The sequence below is a fragment of the Dipteris shenzhenensis genome, chromosome 24, assembly GCF_047967505.1.
Source record: "Dipteris shenzhenensis isolate YYH24624 ecotype China chromosome 24, Dip_SZ_1.0, whole genome shotgun sequence".
Classification (NCBI taxonomy): domain Eukaryota; kingdom Viridiplantae; phylum Streptophyta; class Polypodiopsida; order Gleicheniales; family Dipteridaceae; genus Dipteris; species Dipteris shenzhenensis.
Genome location: NC_141619.1, coordinates 22,164,811 through 22,181,092, shown reverse-complemented (window position 1 = coordinate 22,181,092; position 16,282 = coordinate 22,164,811). Strand labels below are relative to the sequence as shown.

The 16,282-nt window shown below is 39.9% G+C and overlaps 1 pseudogene across 1 annotated transcript; it reads left to right on the top strand.

Annotated features, from left to right (window-relative positions):
* The first annotated feature begins 14,726 nt into the window (after nt 1-14,726).
* On the top strand, nt 14,727-15,893 carry LOC147886365 (uncharacterized; annotated as a pseudogene). Its single transcript, XR_015543339.1, has 3 exons — nt 14,727-15,012; nt 15,137-15,331; nt 15,417-15,893. The product of XR_015543339.1 is annotated as an uncharacterized LOC147886365 (transcript).
* Nucleotides 15,894-16,282: the final 389 nt, after the last annotated feature.

The window sequence follows — 16,282 nt, the reverse complement described above, 5'->3', positions numbered from 1 at the left end:
GTAAGAACAGACAAGTACCAATTAGATGAGAATGACTACAAAGTTTTTAATGACTTTTTGAAAAGTGCTAGGTAAGTTTACTTTGCATTTTTCATGCAAGGTAAAACTTTCCATAATGTTTTATAATGAGCTACATCATCTAAGGATCATCCTTGGCTAATTTTGGTTTCAGATAATGATATGTCACATGTATCGCATAAGGAGTTGGCTAGTTCTTGAGGCAAAATTCTACATTTTTTTGTAAGTCAAATACCTTAAGATAAACTTGAATACAAACTTTTCTTCAGATATAATTCTATATTTTTTGTAAGTCAAGTAATTTAGATAAACTTGAGTGCAAACGTTTTCTAGCTATATCTAACATTAATCATGCAAAATTCTTGATTCTTATTGGTGAATAAACAGGGCAATACTGGATGGAGGGTCGAATTTGGAAGCCAAGTGGCCTGTTTTAGGGCCCTCCCTTGGCTATAATCTTTACACTATAAACAAGACAATTCCACATCCTCCGTGTTATCCAGCTGAGGTCATTGAAGGATCCATCGATGAGGAGGAGAAGTCTGTGTAACAACCTTTAGTCTAGCTATCTCTAGCTGATTTTTTGCCACGTCTAAGTTTAAGGTTTTGATTAAACTCTTGATGACAAGTCTTGGTTGTAACTTGTATCTATTTTTAGATATCAATATGCTTGTACTTTGGATTCAACTCTACCTTTTCATTTGGTACTTTTGATGAAATTTGGCTATAGCTTGCACTACATCAACATAATGCTACTACATGCATCATATTTAATATAAAAACTCCCATTAGATTAACACAAGGTTAAAGTTTAAGCCATCTTCTTATAAGTTTGTGCCATTTTATTCATAGTTCAATTCAAGTAACTTCATGCAAATCTCTAGTAGGTAGTGACAATTTTGGAGCATGCAAGAGAAACAAAATTGGATAAGGTGGAGTAAATACATGAGAATTTGAGAATTGAAAAGATCAAAAGTTGAAAATACGTTCTATTAGGTACTAGTATGGATGTAAAGCATGCATCTAGGCGACATACAATTAAAATGGTTTTATTCAATTATACAATAGATTAACACAAGGTTAAAGTTTAAGCCATCTTCTTATAAGTTTGTGCCATTTTATTAATTGTTCAATTCAAGTTACTTCATGCAAATCTCTAGTAGGTGGTGACAGTTTGGGAGCATGCAAGGGAAACAAAATTGGATAAGGTCAAGTAAATACATGAGAATTTGAGAATTGAAAAGATCAAAAGTTGAAAATACGTTCTATTAGGTACTAGTATGGATGTAAAGCATGCATCTTAGCGACATACAATTTAAATGGTTTTATTCAATTATACAATACAATTTCTCAGAAGTAGCATTTGTTTCAACTTACACTGAAATGTACAAGAGGAGGGCAAAAAATATAGGCTTCTTAAATTTTGAATTTATGGAAGGGATATAATTATTGATCCAAAAATTCATAGTAGGGGTATATAAATAGATAAAATGTGGTTACAGAGGGGTTTTTTAAATACCTTTTGAACGCACGTTGTATAGCTGGCTTATGTAAGGTGGACCCCCCGAGGGGGGGGTATGAAGGACAAATTGATGTAATGGATCATACCAAGGTCTATGGCTGTGAGTGATCATATGATTGAGTGTGTGAACACGTGTGTGTGTGTGTGTAGTGGTGCCTGAGTTAGGTGTGACTAATGATGTGTTAGTTAGTAGGTGTGAATGAGTGAATCTAGAAGTGTGGTGTGATTGAGAGATTCATGGAGATGATTGTGGATCAAGATGCTCACTATTGAGCTCACATATGATGTAATCTATGGATGTACCCAGTGTCTATATAATGACACTCTCTCAATGAATAAACAAGCTTCATTGTTCATCTTATTTCTTCTATCTTGTCACCATGCTACTCCAACACTTCTAATATAGATTGAAACTCTTCTTGGACGATGTACCCACGGTCCAAAAAGATGTCTACACAATCCATGATGTCTTTCACAGCCTCCTCCTTGTTATTTGTTGCTCAAAGCGGTCTCTCCAAAGCTTGTGAAGATCTCGTTGGTTGGTTCTTGCGACCCTCAAGTAGTGCTGCTCCCTCGACAATCAGTCTTGACCCCACCCACGTGCTTGCACTTTGACATTAAACTTTATCCAATCCGCATCGTGCAAAATGTTTTTTGCTACATGTGATAGTAGAGTATCCATGTGCCGAATGATGGCAACATGGGGAAGCAAGTTGGCGTTTAGGGAAGACGATTAGGGAGGAGGGCAGTCCATTTAATATTTGTTGGAAAAAACAACCAAATATGGGCATATAAAACACATTACAAATAATATTAGGGCACTCATTCAAGAACTATAAAAAATTTAGGGTACAAATAAGCTACAATCACATTGACTTCTATTCAAAAAATTAAGGGTACCAACAAGCCAATATATATCGCACACACCAATATATTCCAAAATGATAATTCTAAAAAACTTTAATGCATCCACTCTCCTTTATTTCACAATCTTTGCCAATCACATCCCTAATCACTTTATTTCGCTTTGTTCTCCTTAGCTTTTGTATGGTTGATTCTTTGCTTTTCCCTTCTCTTCTTCATCCTCCTTCAATCTTTAAAGTCTCCCCTCCTCTCTTCCTTGTCTCACACCACTGCCCTGCTATATCTCTCACCATTCCCTTCCAATCTATTGCTCATTCCCTTCTCATCACTCTCTCGTCATTCCCGTCTTGTCCTTCCCCTCCTTCGACTCCTTCCACTCTCCTACTCCTTCTCTCTCTCTCTCTCTCTCTCTCTCTCTCTCTCTCTCTCTCTCTCTCTCTCTCTCTCTCTCTCTTGTGGTTCCCTTCTTGTTCCTCTCTCGTCATTCCCTTCTCGTTGCTCTCTCTCTACTACTCCCAATGGCCCTTAGCGAAGAAGCTATGATAGCATACTTGGAGGAGCTGTACCATCAGTATCATGATATAAAGGATGGGGAGGTAGATGTAGCATTGCTCCCTGGGGTGCACCTGTGTTCCTCCACACATGGCAAAGACATGGATTATTTTGACTAAGACAAGAGAGATCATGAAACCCTGGTGGAGGATCCTATTGAGTGAATGGTTAGATACATCCAAGACGAAGGCCACACACCCAAGGAAGCTCCTTGGAGTAAGGAGAAAAAGAAAAAAGGAGTGAAGGACAAGAAGAAAAAGAAAGATGACAAAGGAGAGGGTAGAACTTCATCGAAGACCAAATGATGAGAAGACCAAAGTATTATAGAGTAATCCGATTTGGAGAATGTATTTACAGTTTTTAGTATATGAGAGGGAGCCCTCTCTTGGATATTTTTTATGCTCTAATAAGTGGTTATGTTGTATCCCCCTCTTGGATATTTGTTATGCTCTATGAAGAGATTATGTTGTATCCCTCTCTTGGTTATTTGTTATGTTGTATGTTTTTGTAATGCTAAATGAAGTAATTATGTTGAAAGAGAGAACAGAAGAGAGGAGGGACAGACAGAGCAGAGGGAAAGAAAGGGTGGAGAGAAGAGAGGAGGGAAAGAGGAGAAAAGAGAGGAGGGAAAGAGAGGAAAGAAAGAGCGGAGGGAAAGAGAGGAAAAGAGAGGGGAGAAAGAGAGGAGATGGAAGTCTAGGAAAAGAGATGGGAGAAAGAGGAAAAAGAAAGAAAGGAGAGGAGGGGAAAGAGAGGAAAAGAGAGAAGAGAAGAGTGGAGGGAAAGAGGTGAAAAGAGAGAAGACAGTAGGGAAAGAGGTGAAAAGAGAGGAGGGAGAGAGAGCAAAGAAAGAGTGGAGGGAAAGAGACAAAAAGAGAGGGGAGAAAGACGGAAAAGAGAGGGGAAAAAGAGGGAGAAGAGAAGACAAAACAGAGGGGGAAAAGAGGGAGAAGAGAAGAGGAAACAGTGGGGGGAAAGAGGGAGAAGAGGACGAAATAGAGGGGGAAAAGAGGGGATAAAGAGAGAAAGAGAGGAAATAAGAAAAGAGAAAATAAGAGAGAGAGAGAGAGAGAGAGAGAGAGAGAGAGAGAGAAGGAGAGAGAGAGAGAGAGAGAGAGAGAGAGAGAGAGAGAGAGAGAGAGAGAGAGAGGAGGGAAAAGGGACGAGGGAAAAGAGAGGAAAAGAGAGAAGAGAAGAGAGGAGGGAAAAGAGAGAAAAGAGAGGAGAGAAAAGGAGGAAAAGAGAGGGGAAGAGAGGAGAGAAAATAAGAGAGGAAATAAGAGAAGAGGAAATAATAGGAGAGAAAATAAGAGAGAAAAAGAGAAAGAAGAGTAGGAGAAAGAAGAGTAGGAAAAGAGAGGAGGAAAAGAGACGAGAGAAAAGAGAGGAGAGAAAGAGAGGAGGGAAAAGACAGGAAAAGAGAGGGGAGAAAGAAAGCAAAAGAGAGGATGGAAGAGGAAAGGAGAGGGGAGAAAGAGGGAAAAGAGAGAAAAGAGAGGAGGGGAAAAAGAGGAGAAAAGAGAGGAGAGAAAAGAGAGGAGAAAAGAGAAGAAAAGAGAGGAGGAAATATAGAAAAGAGAGGAGTGCAAAGAGAGGAGAGAGGAGTGAAAATAAGAGGGGAAAAGAAAATAAGAGAGGAAAAGAGAGGGGAAAAAAAAAAGAGAGGAAACAAGAGGAGAGAAAATAAGAGAGGAAAAGAGAAAGAAGAGTAGGAAAAGAGAGGAGGGAAAGAGAGGAGAGAAAGGAGAGGAGGGAAAGAGAGGAGGGAAAAGAGGGAGGGAAAAGAGAGGAGGGAAAAATGAGGAAAAGAGAGAAGAGAAGAGAGGAGGGAAAGAAAGGAAAAAGGAGGCGATGGAAAAGAAAGAAGAGGAGAGGAGAAAAGAGAGAAAGAGAGGAGGCAATGAAAGGAAAAGAGAGAAAGAGAGGAGGCAATGAAAGGAAAAAAGAGAGAAAGAGAGGAAAAAAGATGGGGAAAAGAGGAAAAAGAGAAGCTGCCCCAACTCATTTGTCTTTTTGTGCCCCAGCACCACCCTCCTCTCTCTTGGTCAACCACGTCACTTTTCAGCTCATTTGTCTTTTTGTGCCCCAGCACCACCCCTCCTCTCTCTTGGTCAACTGCATCACTTTTCCCTCCAAAAATTTGAGTTTTGGAAGATTTATCCAAAACACCCAAAGCTCTTCCAAGTTCTTCTCCCAAACCATTCCCATGCCCCCACGCCCTCTTCCAAGGTAAAACCTACTCTTTCTCCTCTTCCAAAGTGTGCAGGTCTAAAGGGCCTCTATCTCATCTTTGTATCCTCGTCCTTTAAAACCAGCCCAGTGGTTGGAACATCATGTTGTTATAGTGTAATGAGAGTGCACTTACTCGTTTAAAACAAGTGGTTAAAAGGTAGTGCTAAATGAAGGAAAATGTACTTCCTTGTGCAACCATCATGATATTTCTATTCTAGTGTGGGTCACAATTAGTCTTAAACCACTCACCATTGATTATCTCCAACGGTGCATTCATGCAAACCTTTTCTGTACATTAGACAACTAGTATGTTTGAGCAATCTGTTCAATGTCCTACCATCCCTTACTTTCTGGATCCTAGATTAGCCACTTTCTGAAGAGCGTTGCTGCTAGTCTATGGTGGGAATGAACATAGGAAGCCATAGAGATCTTTCTAGGGACTAGTCACCATATAATGACCGTAATTGGTTGGGTCATGTGAGACCCATGTTGGAGTCCCGTAATGATAAAGTTTTTTTGTTTATGTATTTTGCATGGAGGGGTCCCATTTCATGTTGATATGGCCCTTGAGGGGCCCCCTTTAGGAGAAAGGGCCACATAGACATGCCACATATGTCCAGTCACTAGTGGCATGCTAGATATGTATATCCTTGTGCAACCACCATGCTAGTTCTTGAACACAACAATTTCAACCACCGTGGTGGTCATCAAGTATCTCGGTTGTGAAATATATTTCTATTTTCAATTTCTATAATTATACAATAAAGAAACTTAGTTTAGGACAATCACATTAATTAGTTGAATTATATATTGCTGTTAAAACCTTCGGGTTGGATTTGGATGATCATAGTCCAAGCCAACCACTGGTTTGTAGCCAATCAAATAGCCAGTGGGCTCCTACAGCCACCTGGCTTGCATGATGTGATTACCATCTATCAACAAATTTTGAAACTTTCCTCAAAGGAGGTTTGGAGTTTTGTGGGTTCCCCTCATGAAAATGAAGTGCCAAATTCAAAAAATCTCTCTTGTGATGCCTATACTAGAATATGAAAGGTTGAATAATATACTTGAATATAATCTAAAGAAAAGGCACAGTCTTTTGGAATTTCTCATCAAGGGATTTGTGGGTTGAGCATGGCAATCCATGAGCAGAAAGGGGAAAGAGACCTACAAATGATTCAATGGATTGTTGTCAAAGTAGGAATGATTTTATCGATGCTTGAAGGGTATGTATAGCATATAGATAAGGAAAGATATCCTATGAGGTAGCCAATCATATGGTACATTAGAGGCACGTCAGATTAGACTTACATTTTGTTTCATGGGGAATTTATCTTTCAATATATGGTGGATGTATGTATAGGATATAAATAAGGAAAGATATCCTATGAGGCAACCAAGCATTTTTGGGGAGCTTATGGAGGAGACGATGGAGAGGCCGAAGACCGTGCACAAATGCAAGAGTTAGAATATGGCCCCCACCACCAGATAAGAAATTTTTTTCCTAAAAATCCTTAGCCCTTCATCAATGCCTCCAAAGAATCCATAAAGCAAAACAATAAAGAAGCCATCTGTGTGCATGACGTCCAAGGTGGCAACCTAGAGATGTGGGCAGAATCAATGGAGATTACAAAGAAATTCCACAGGGTTAGGCATTTCAATTCTTGTTGAGTGCAGCACAAAAATCTTGTACCAGAAAGAGAACAAGATTGGGATCACATTGTATGGAGGGAGATAGTATTACTGGCTGTGTTTCATGCAGTTTTTGCCATGGTACAAAGAGTGGTTGAGAATGGAGCAGATGACTAGGGGAGCGCATGACCAGATGACTAAGGGAGCACATGACCAAATGCTCAAGGGATGCACTAGTAAGAAATCCTAGGTATCACATGCGTTCAAGGGGTATTTAAAAAACCCCTCAACTAATTATTTTTCCTCAATAAAATCACCCTCTTTACTTATGAACTAATGTATTTTCTCCTAAAATTTAAATTAAAAACCCCTCTTGTTATTGAAATCCTTCTATTTTTTTTTCAAAAGTGGGATTAAAATACCCTTCCTTTTGAATGTTGTATCTATCTTTTATGAATTTTTGAATCTTTCATGAATTATCTCTTATGGTATTCCTTTTTTCAATATTTGAAATTGCTAGACTGGGGTAGGATGGTATTCCTTTTTGCAACTATTTCTTATCATGTGGGCAATAATTAAATAGTGAAAAGACAAGCAAATGGGCTGCCACATGGGCAATGCATAGGTTGTCATGTTATCAACACATCTAGGAGTTTACTTGGCAATTGTGGGTCCTCCTTGGTGGAAAAAAACTACATAAAAAGTCCACATGTCAATTAGCAGTAGTTCATTCTAGTTTGGAGCAGATTTAGAGGCTTGGAACATGGAGTTAGCATCTCGGGATCTTGCAAGGAATGTACGAAAGGTTGGGGAAAGTGTATGGGGCATGTACAGAGGTTTGCAAGGAGTTTGCAAGAGGCTGAAAGGAGCTAGAGAAGAGGCTGTAGAAGTTGGAACAGATTTACAACACAGGTGAAATACCTAGAGCAAAGAGCCATCTTGTTTGTGTGGGATTTTGGGGCAGTAATGGACTTGGAAAGACTTTGACTAGGACCGAATATGACTAGGGCTAGTGGTTGGACTAAAGTATACGGAGAAGAAAAAATTATTACTTTCTTTGATTAGTGTGCCTCATGCTAATTATAAGCAAGTTTCTTAGCTCTCAAATTATTAATGTAGTAATGTTATTCTATTGTCTCAATCATAGTACATCTTTCATAATGTTTCATTCAAGATATGGAATCATAAATTAGGATCTAGAAGCCTTATGGGCATGAAATTTGATCTTTTAGGAAATTTGCCATGGTTTGCGGCAAAAATTAGAGCTTACATGGTGCTAGAGGTGTAGCTAATGGCCAAGATTGTTAGAGAGGAGTTTGCTTGCCCACTATATTGGTAGGGATAAAGTGTTTGAAAAACATTGAGCTTTCAATGTGCTCTCTTAGAAAATGTTGATCACAAGATATGACTAGCTTGATTTATATGTCTCCTATTTTGTGGAGGAGGATGTCCATTTCATGAACGACTGGGAACGAGCCAAAGTCTAAATCGAGCAACTGGGCAATGAAAAATGTCTATCTAAATTTGTTTCATGATAACTAATAAAAGACCAAAAATATTCCCATGCATTGCTAGAGCATGGACAAGCACATGCTTGGCAATGGAAGAAAGCTCCAAGTTAAAAATATTCACGCAAAAGCATTGAAAGGTGCTTACTTTACATTGTGTTTAAGGAAAGATACATTTGGGATTCATAGTGCATCCTAGGTATGAAATCACTCACACAACAATCTATAAAATCTCTTCCACTAAAAGAAATCTCTAATATACATTTTGGTTTGACAATGCATTGTGGTACAGAATCACTAGCAATGATTTGCAAAAACTATTCCACTAAAAGAAAGCTCCTACTCTAGATCCCTTGTAATAAAAACAAAACTATTTATTTATGCATAATTTGTCCCTTTTGTGAATTGAAATGAGCTCAAAAGGCCCAAAAACCCTAAAAACAACTGTAAACATGGGTACCTTTCAATGATATATCAAAACCCCCTTTGGAGAAGAAGTGCATCTATTTCTAGTCATCATCAATGCCGTATTGTCATGCGCCACTTACAGATATATGGAGAGGTGCCACCAGAAGAGGATATTGGTCGACATGCTAGTGCATCATCAGTAAACCAATGATATTTGGATGATTCAAGGATAAACCAATGATATTTGAATGATTCATGGATATTTATATTGCTTGTCCTTTTTGCACACACTAACCGTACATCATTATATTATATAGGATGAGGAGAGCAGCGAGGAAGCATGTGCACCACCACCACAGTTCAATGAAGATGATCTTGAGGATGATCCTCTAGAGGAGGATGAGGTTATGGTGGACATGATAGATTCTTTTTTTACAGGCACCACGGGAGATGGGGGTGAGATGTCTGAGCATGAGACCGCGATGCAAGATTTGGCATGAACACTATTGTATGATGGTGTGAGGATGTCAAAACTATGAGCTTGCCTCTTGATCTTGAATTTGCAAGCAAAGTATGGATGGTCAAACACAAGTGTCTCAGCCTTGATGGGGTTGGAAGCCTTGATCTTAGTATCTTGTTCCTAATTATTTAATTAATTAGTATCTCATTCGTTGCAAGGTTTCTTGAATATGCAAATTGTAATAGGTTGCTCTAGAAGATGTTGCCTATCCCAAATACCATGCCTAATTCAAGAGACAAAGCAAAGAAGATGTTGACGATTGTTGGGATGTTGAAGATGTTGACGATGGTTGGGATGGATTATGACACCATCCATGCTTGCCCTAATGATTGTATTTTGTTTCGTCATGCGTATGGTGATTTGGTTATTGCTCGAAGTGTGGAGCACAGTGCTACAAATAGGACTTGCTAGGGGAGACGATCCCAATGAAGGTCCCGAGACATTTTTCCATCATCCCTAGAATACAACACATGTATGCAAGCCCATTGTGCAACTCATGATGTGGCATGCTACACACCGGTCCACAGATGACACTTTGAGGATCCCAAGATTCTTGGAAGTACATAGACAACATGTGGCCAGAATTCGCAAGAGAAACACACAATTTACATCTCAAGCTCACAATGGAAGGCATTAAACCTTTCGGATTATGCTTCGAATCTTGGTCGACATGGCCCATAGACTTGGTGAACTACAATATCCCACCATGGCTAACAATAAATAAGGGACACCTCTGCCCTACTTGTGCTAGGAAAGTACAAGGCCAAAAATATGGACGTGTACATGGCACCCTTGATCAAGAAGCTACAGACCCTATGGAGGGGCATACGTGTCTTTGATATTTCTAGAGCCTTGAGGCAAGCCGTAGACATGTGCATCAGGGGAATTTTGATGTGGACCATGCATGACTATCTAGGATTTGGGGAGTGCGTAGGTACATGCTTTTGCATGCCTATTGATACCTTTATGATTTTATTGTGGTGTGATCTATGCATGTCTAATGACCTATATGTCCATGCATATATGTAGGACTTAAAACATGAGGGCACCATGCTTGTCCTATTTGTGACCCTAGTTTGAATGCACGACACTCCAAACATATGAGGAAGATGGTTTATGAAGGTATGCTCAATATCTTCCGCTTGATCATCCTGCACGTGAAGGTCAACTTGATCCACCACCAGACCGTAGGAAGGCAAGTGACTGGATTTGGGATTGGAGAGCTAATAGTGAGGAGCCCTTTCCTGGTATAGACTGGCTGTCTGTCTTTCACGAGATTCCATATTGGGGTGAGTTACAAATCAATCACCTCTTGGATCCCATGCATATCTTCAAGAATGTGAGGGCTTCTATTTGGGAACACTTGGTTGGTGCACAAGGGGAGTGCGAGAAGACTTGCACGAGATGGGTAGGATGCCTCACTTGTGGCCCCAAGGTCGTGGGTGTAGAACTCAAGAGCATGGTGCTACAACTCAGGAGGATGGTTCAAGAACCCAAGAGAGTCCTCCTAGAACTCAAGAGCATGATTATACAACTCAGGGGAGGGTGGTTCAAGAACCCAAGAGAGTCCTCCTAGAATTTTTCTCCTCTCTCTCTCTACTTTGTAAGATATGTCTCTCTCTAATTTGTAAGTCATGTCTCCTCTCTCATCTCTTCTCTTTTAATCCCACCCCACCTGCTCCCTCTACCTGCACTTAAGTGCATGTTTATCATCCCAGCCACATTGTTTCTCCATTGTCTCCTCTCTCTCTCTCTCTCTCTCTCTCTCTCTCTCTCTCTCTCCTCCCTCCCTCCCTCCCTCCCTCCCTTTCTCCCTCCCTCCCTCCCTCTCTCTCTCTCTCTCTCTCTCTCTCTCTCTCACACTCTCTCTCTCTCTCTCTCTCTCTCCCCCCCCCTGAGTGGATCATATCATTATAATGCTCCCAAAACCACAGAATAATTAGAACATCCCAATGGTAATGCCAAGGCAACACTATCATTCCCTAAGCTCCTCTTCCCATCTCCAATTGAAAATGTCACTTATAAGGCTTGCAACTCAAGATACTTTTCTTCAACTAGCCCCTCTACATATATGGTTTTTATCACTCATTTGTCACACTTGACCAACACAAAAGCATACTAACAAGGTCCTTGACAATATTATTATGAAGGTAATGCTCAATGGAGAGGAGAGACACGGAGAGAAACTGGAGCTTCAGACAAGTAGGAATGACCCACAACATTAAAGGGTGTGACCACCCACTAAATAGGAACCAAGTCCTCATCCTCTAGTCTAAACGCCATCCAATATTCAGTTCCACCAATCATACAAAAGTAGTTAACCCCTATAGTCATATTGATATACAAATCTAGGCACTTCCCCTAGTATTGCACAATCATCAGGTGGCATACATGGGAGAAGCCTTTATCAATTATAGGCTTATTATAGGCCTTTTGGACTTATTACAGGCTTATTACAGGGGTTTGGATCTTAATCGAGGACATTGTGTTAACTAACACAACTCACTACATAAAGAGGTAGTGTGTCGATCAATTTGACTCTATAAATTTTCTTCATCTTTAGGAAGCTGGTGTGTTATACCTTGATCATCTTCACATAATGATCAAGTAATGTGACATGAAGATAAGTAGGCATGAGTTTTTTTTGCATACAATACTTCCACTGATCAAAGAGCATAGCAACACCTCCTTCGAATGGAAATGAGGGCATTCCTCTGGGATGTGGGTGGAAGAATATGAGGAAAGGAAGGTCTTCCCGCTGGCCTTTTGTGAAGATAGTAGTGTCTATCCCTATTTACAAAATGTAGAGAAATAAAAGGCATGTTGCATCAACATGCCATACAAATAAATATACAAGCATAAATAGAGTTGGAAACACACATCAGTATTAAAGTCACCTCTCCAAAGATTCCCACAAACATTTTGGTATCAAGAATTTTCCAAACTGACAAAGAACCTATAGTGTCAACATGTAGTAATATATGAGTGTAAGCATGTTCATCCTCGTCCAACTTAAATGCACTCTTGGGCAGAGTTTTGTATGTTCCCCTAGAGACTTATTTTTCTTCCTTCGGAGATGTCCAGCTATGTGTTCGTTGGGATATGCATCAATTAGTTCTTGCTTTTTTGGATCTTGATTTGGGGTTTTCCTCTCCTTATCGGGTCCCTCTCGGTTCGCGTCTTTTCCAAATGCATGTTACCAATGTCAATAGTTGGGTCATTTTGCTCGTCTCACTATGCTTTGGATCTTCGGCATCCTATACCTACTTCGACTGCAATTTTGGCTACTCTTGCTCCAAGATTAGTTTTGGCTACTCCTACTCCAGGATCGATTCCTCTTGCTCCTAATCTATCGGTCAAGCAACAGTGGCGCTGGGTTGACGAGTCTTTACCTCTTGCTTCTCCTTTGGTTCCTTTGTCAAATTCTTTTCAAGCTTTGTCTATACTGGATATACTTACTCCTCAAACTCATCCCTCATCTGGTGTTAATGCTTCTCCTTTTCAAGAATCACAGTCCTCTTTGGTTGGCATTAAATCTCAGCAATTTTCTCCGAACACTACGACACAGTATATTGAGCTACATGTGGATCTCTTTCCTTTGGATACAGTTCCTGATAATGTAGTGGTATTCAATGTCGATACAAATCCTCATATTGGGGTTGATGCTTTGGCTCCTTCACCACTTGGATTGCCTACGGATATTGCCCCAACTCTTGCACCTACTTCTAGCTTTTTTTTCCCTGGTGACTTTTAATCCCTGGTTGCAGCAGGTTTTTGACCCTATGATTCAAAAGTTTCGGCTACCTGCTTATCTCAAGAAGAATCGTGCAAGGGTTAAAAACATCTTCACTTTATTGATGGTGATGTAGTTCCTTAAATAGTTTTTGCACGTGAACAATCTAACTGTGGAGGATATCCTTTTGGATACTCCCCTCCTTGCTTGTGATAGTTTTCCTTTCTCTACTTTTTGCTTAGCCTTCTGGTTTTTCCCAGGGGCCTACTTGTAATCTTTTAACTTTTGTACTTCATGGTGGGTTTTCACCTCTTTCGAGGTTTCCCACATAGAAATATAAGATTTCATTTTTTAAAAAACTATGTGTGTGTGTGTGTGTGTATGGCAAGATTAGCTCCCCTTGTTTGAAATAATTGACCTTGAACCCTTGGAAAATCAACATGGAAATGGTATTATGATGTCAGGGATAAATGAAAATAATGCTAATACATAGGAAAATTTAAGGGGATGAGTAGCCTCTTACTAATTGCAAAGAAGGATGGAGAACTACTAATTTTAGATTACTTGAGAAATAGTGGCAAAAGGCAAGAAAGGGCCAAAAAAATCCTAGTCAACTATATGGTTGACGAAACATTAGACCTTATAACAGGACACAACCCAAAATGACACGTGTCTAAATATTAGAACCTTAGCTAGATAAGGTTAGCCAAAGAATTCTATGATCCAGAAAAAACATGCCGTTGACGTAGAGAAGAACACTATGATGAATCAGAAAGGTTTCTCTATCAATCCATTTATTTCTCTAACTAGACCTTCAATACAAACTTGAACACATCATTAAAGAAATAATTCTTCAAAAAAAAGTGAGAATCTATCCATGGATTATTGACGCATGACAACTAATAGAGGAACCAGCTCAAAACTCTACACAAGAGCATTCAATAGGATCTTAGATGCTTCAGAAAGTATGAACACTACTGAAAGCTCCTCCAACGTTAATTCTAAGAACCATAGGAATTAGCAATGAATAATTTTGAGACAGTAGGTAATGAAAGAATAATCTTGGGAAGACCAATACATAGTAGAACGTCCCGTGCAAAACGACCTTCAAACCTTCCAGTTCAAATGCTTGGAATATTGTTGGCAATATGATTTGTTGAATGTTTAAGTACTTGATGAAAGGAAAAATATTATCAAGCTTATCTCTCTCTCTTCTCAATGCACAACAAATTGCAATAAAATGATAGCAAGAATGTATGTTAAGGTCTCTAAGAGTCTTCAAATACATAAAAAAATTCAATGAAATGATAGCAAGAACGTTTATGACACAATTCAAACACAAAAACCTTTCTTGATATTGACTAAGCAAAGCCATCTTGAATGGTCTTGTTGCTTTGTTACAAGAAAGACTCACAAACATATAAACAAATTGCAATGACACTTCAAACCACCCAAAAGAGGCCAATTGACTAGGTAACAAGATGACGTAAGGAGCTCCAATATCAAGATGACTCTCATGAGCAACCTAAAATCCCTTTTAAAACGACCCTCCGAAGAGAGAAGGTGAGTTAAACTAGGCTAGTGCTCGTCATCTCAAACATCATTCCTCGATATTGTAGATTTCGAAGTCAAATAGTATATGAACTCTAGAAGAGGAAAAATCGTCCACGGCCACCACTCCAAACGTTAAAAGGAGGAAGAAGAAGAAGAAGAGGGCAAGAAGAAAACCTCACAGCCAAATCATCCAAGCTTCAAACAAGCACAGCTAATTTCATGGCGCAGCAATATCCAGTTGAACTCGGCCGGCTCAAGGTGGCCTTCGTCCCCAGGCACTGGCCGCATGGGCAAGGATCTCGCCTCCCACCTCGCCAACGCTAACATCTCTGTCTTCCTCGGATCCAGAACCCCCGCCAAGGCCCTCGAGACTTCCGAGCTCCTCTCCAAGGCTTCCCGCACCCCCGTCCAAGGAGGCTCCAACGCTGAAGCCGCTGCCTGGGGCAACGTCATCGTTTGGTCCCCAGTTGTAAGCTGATCACTCTTGCTCGCAATTTCCCTTATCACAAAGTATCTTACAGTTCTGCAATTCTTGGCTATTTACGTCCTGCCAGCTTCCAAGGTCTCCAGTCACAAATGGGCCGTGTTGACAGGGCTCCCTCGAAGATCGCGAGACGCACCTGCGATCTCTGGCTCCATATCTTGAGAACAAAATCATTATCGACGTCACTAATGTCTTATACTTCTTAGACGAGACACAGTGGGGACAGACCTCATCTACTTTGCTAAGTCAAAAGGCATTGGGGGTGCCTGCGCGATGGACCACAGCGTTCAAGTCCACATTCTGGGTAAAGCAATATACCGTATACGTGCCTTTTCTTTTCTTTGCTCGCAAAACATTAGTTCTTACGTTGATACGATGACATTGTGCAGCAACTTCTCGTAGAGCTTCCAAATGTGGAAAACCCTCATCATACATTCGTTGCCGGGGACGATGAAGAGGCAGTTGCAACGACTATTGCTTTGGTGGAGGCAATTCCAGGCTTCAAAGCCATTAGGGCTGGTGGTCTACGCAATCAAAGATTGTCGAACTGCTAGGACCTCGATGGTTGGTTGAGTTGGACACTCTCAATGGAGGAGGGAACTTCAAAAGTGGATGGAGGTATGGGTTATGAGTATACGCCAAGCCACAAGACTCGTTATATGGCTATATAGACTAGAGGAGAGTTGGCTAAATGGATAGGAATTTTAAAATGTGGTCATGGCACTGCCCGTTAGCAAAATAGCAAAATAAAAGCGAAAGCTAAACTTCGAAAGGTCCTAAACACGCTTCAACTTACATTTCTGCATCAAATCTGCAAATGATAAATTATATTACTCTGAATCAGCCAATGAGATTGATTGTACTATTACTAGATCTTCATTTTCTTCAAATCTCTGGTGGTTATAAGTCCAAGGGCAAGAATAATAGAGTTCAAAACAATCTCACTCTGTTTGCTAGTCACATTCTGAAATGCATCTATTAAATCTTTTGGTGCCAAGCTAATTTCAATGGCTTATTATGTTTGTTGTCTACATTCTTGAATGCCATCAACGCCAACATCTTATTTCATTAATTTTGGACTTGTTAATGTACAAATTCATTTTAATCGATACTTTTGGACTAGTTTATGGATAAAATTTAAGAAAAAACTCACGCTTCAAAACACAGATAAAAACATAAAAACAAGAAATTTTTAAGAGTGTTTTGAAGGAAATAAAATCAAAATTATAAAAATGTAACAAAGATAAGCTACACC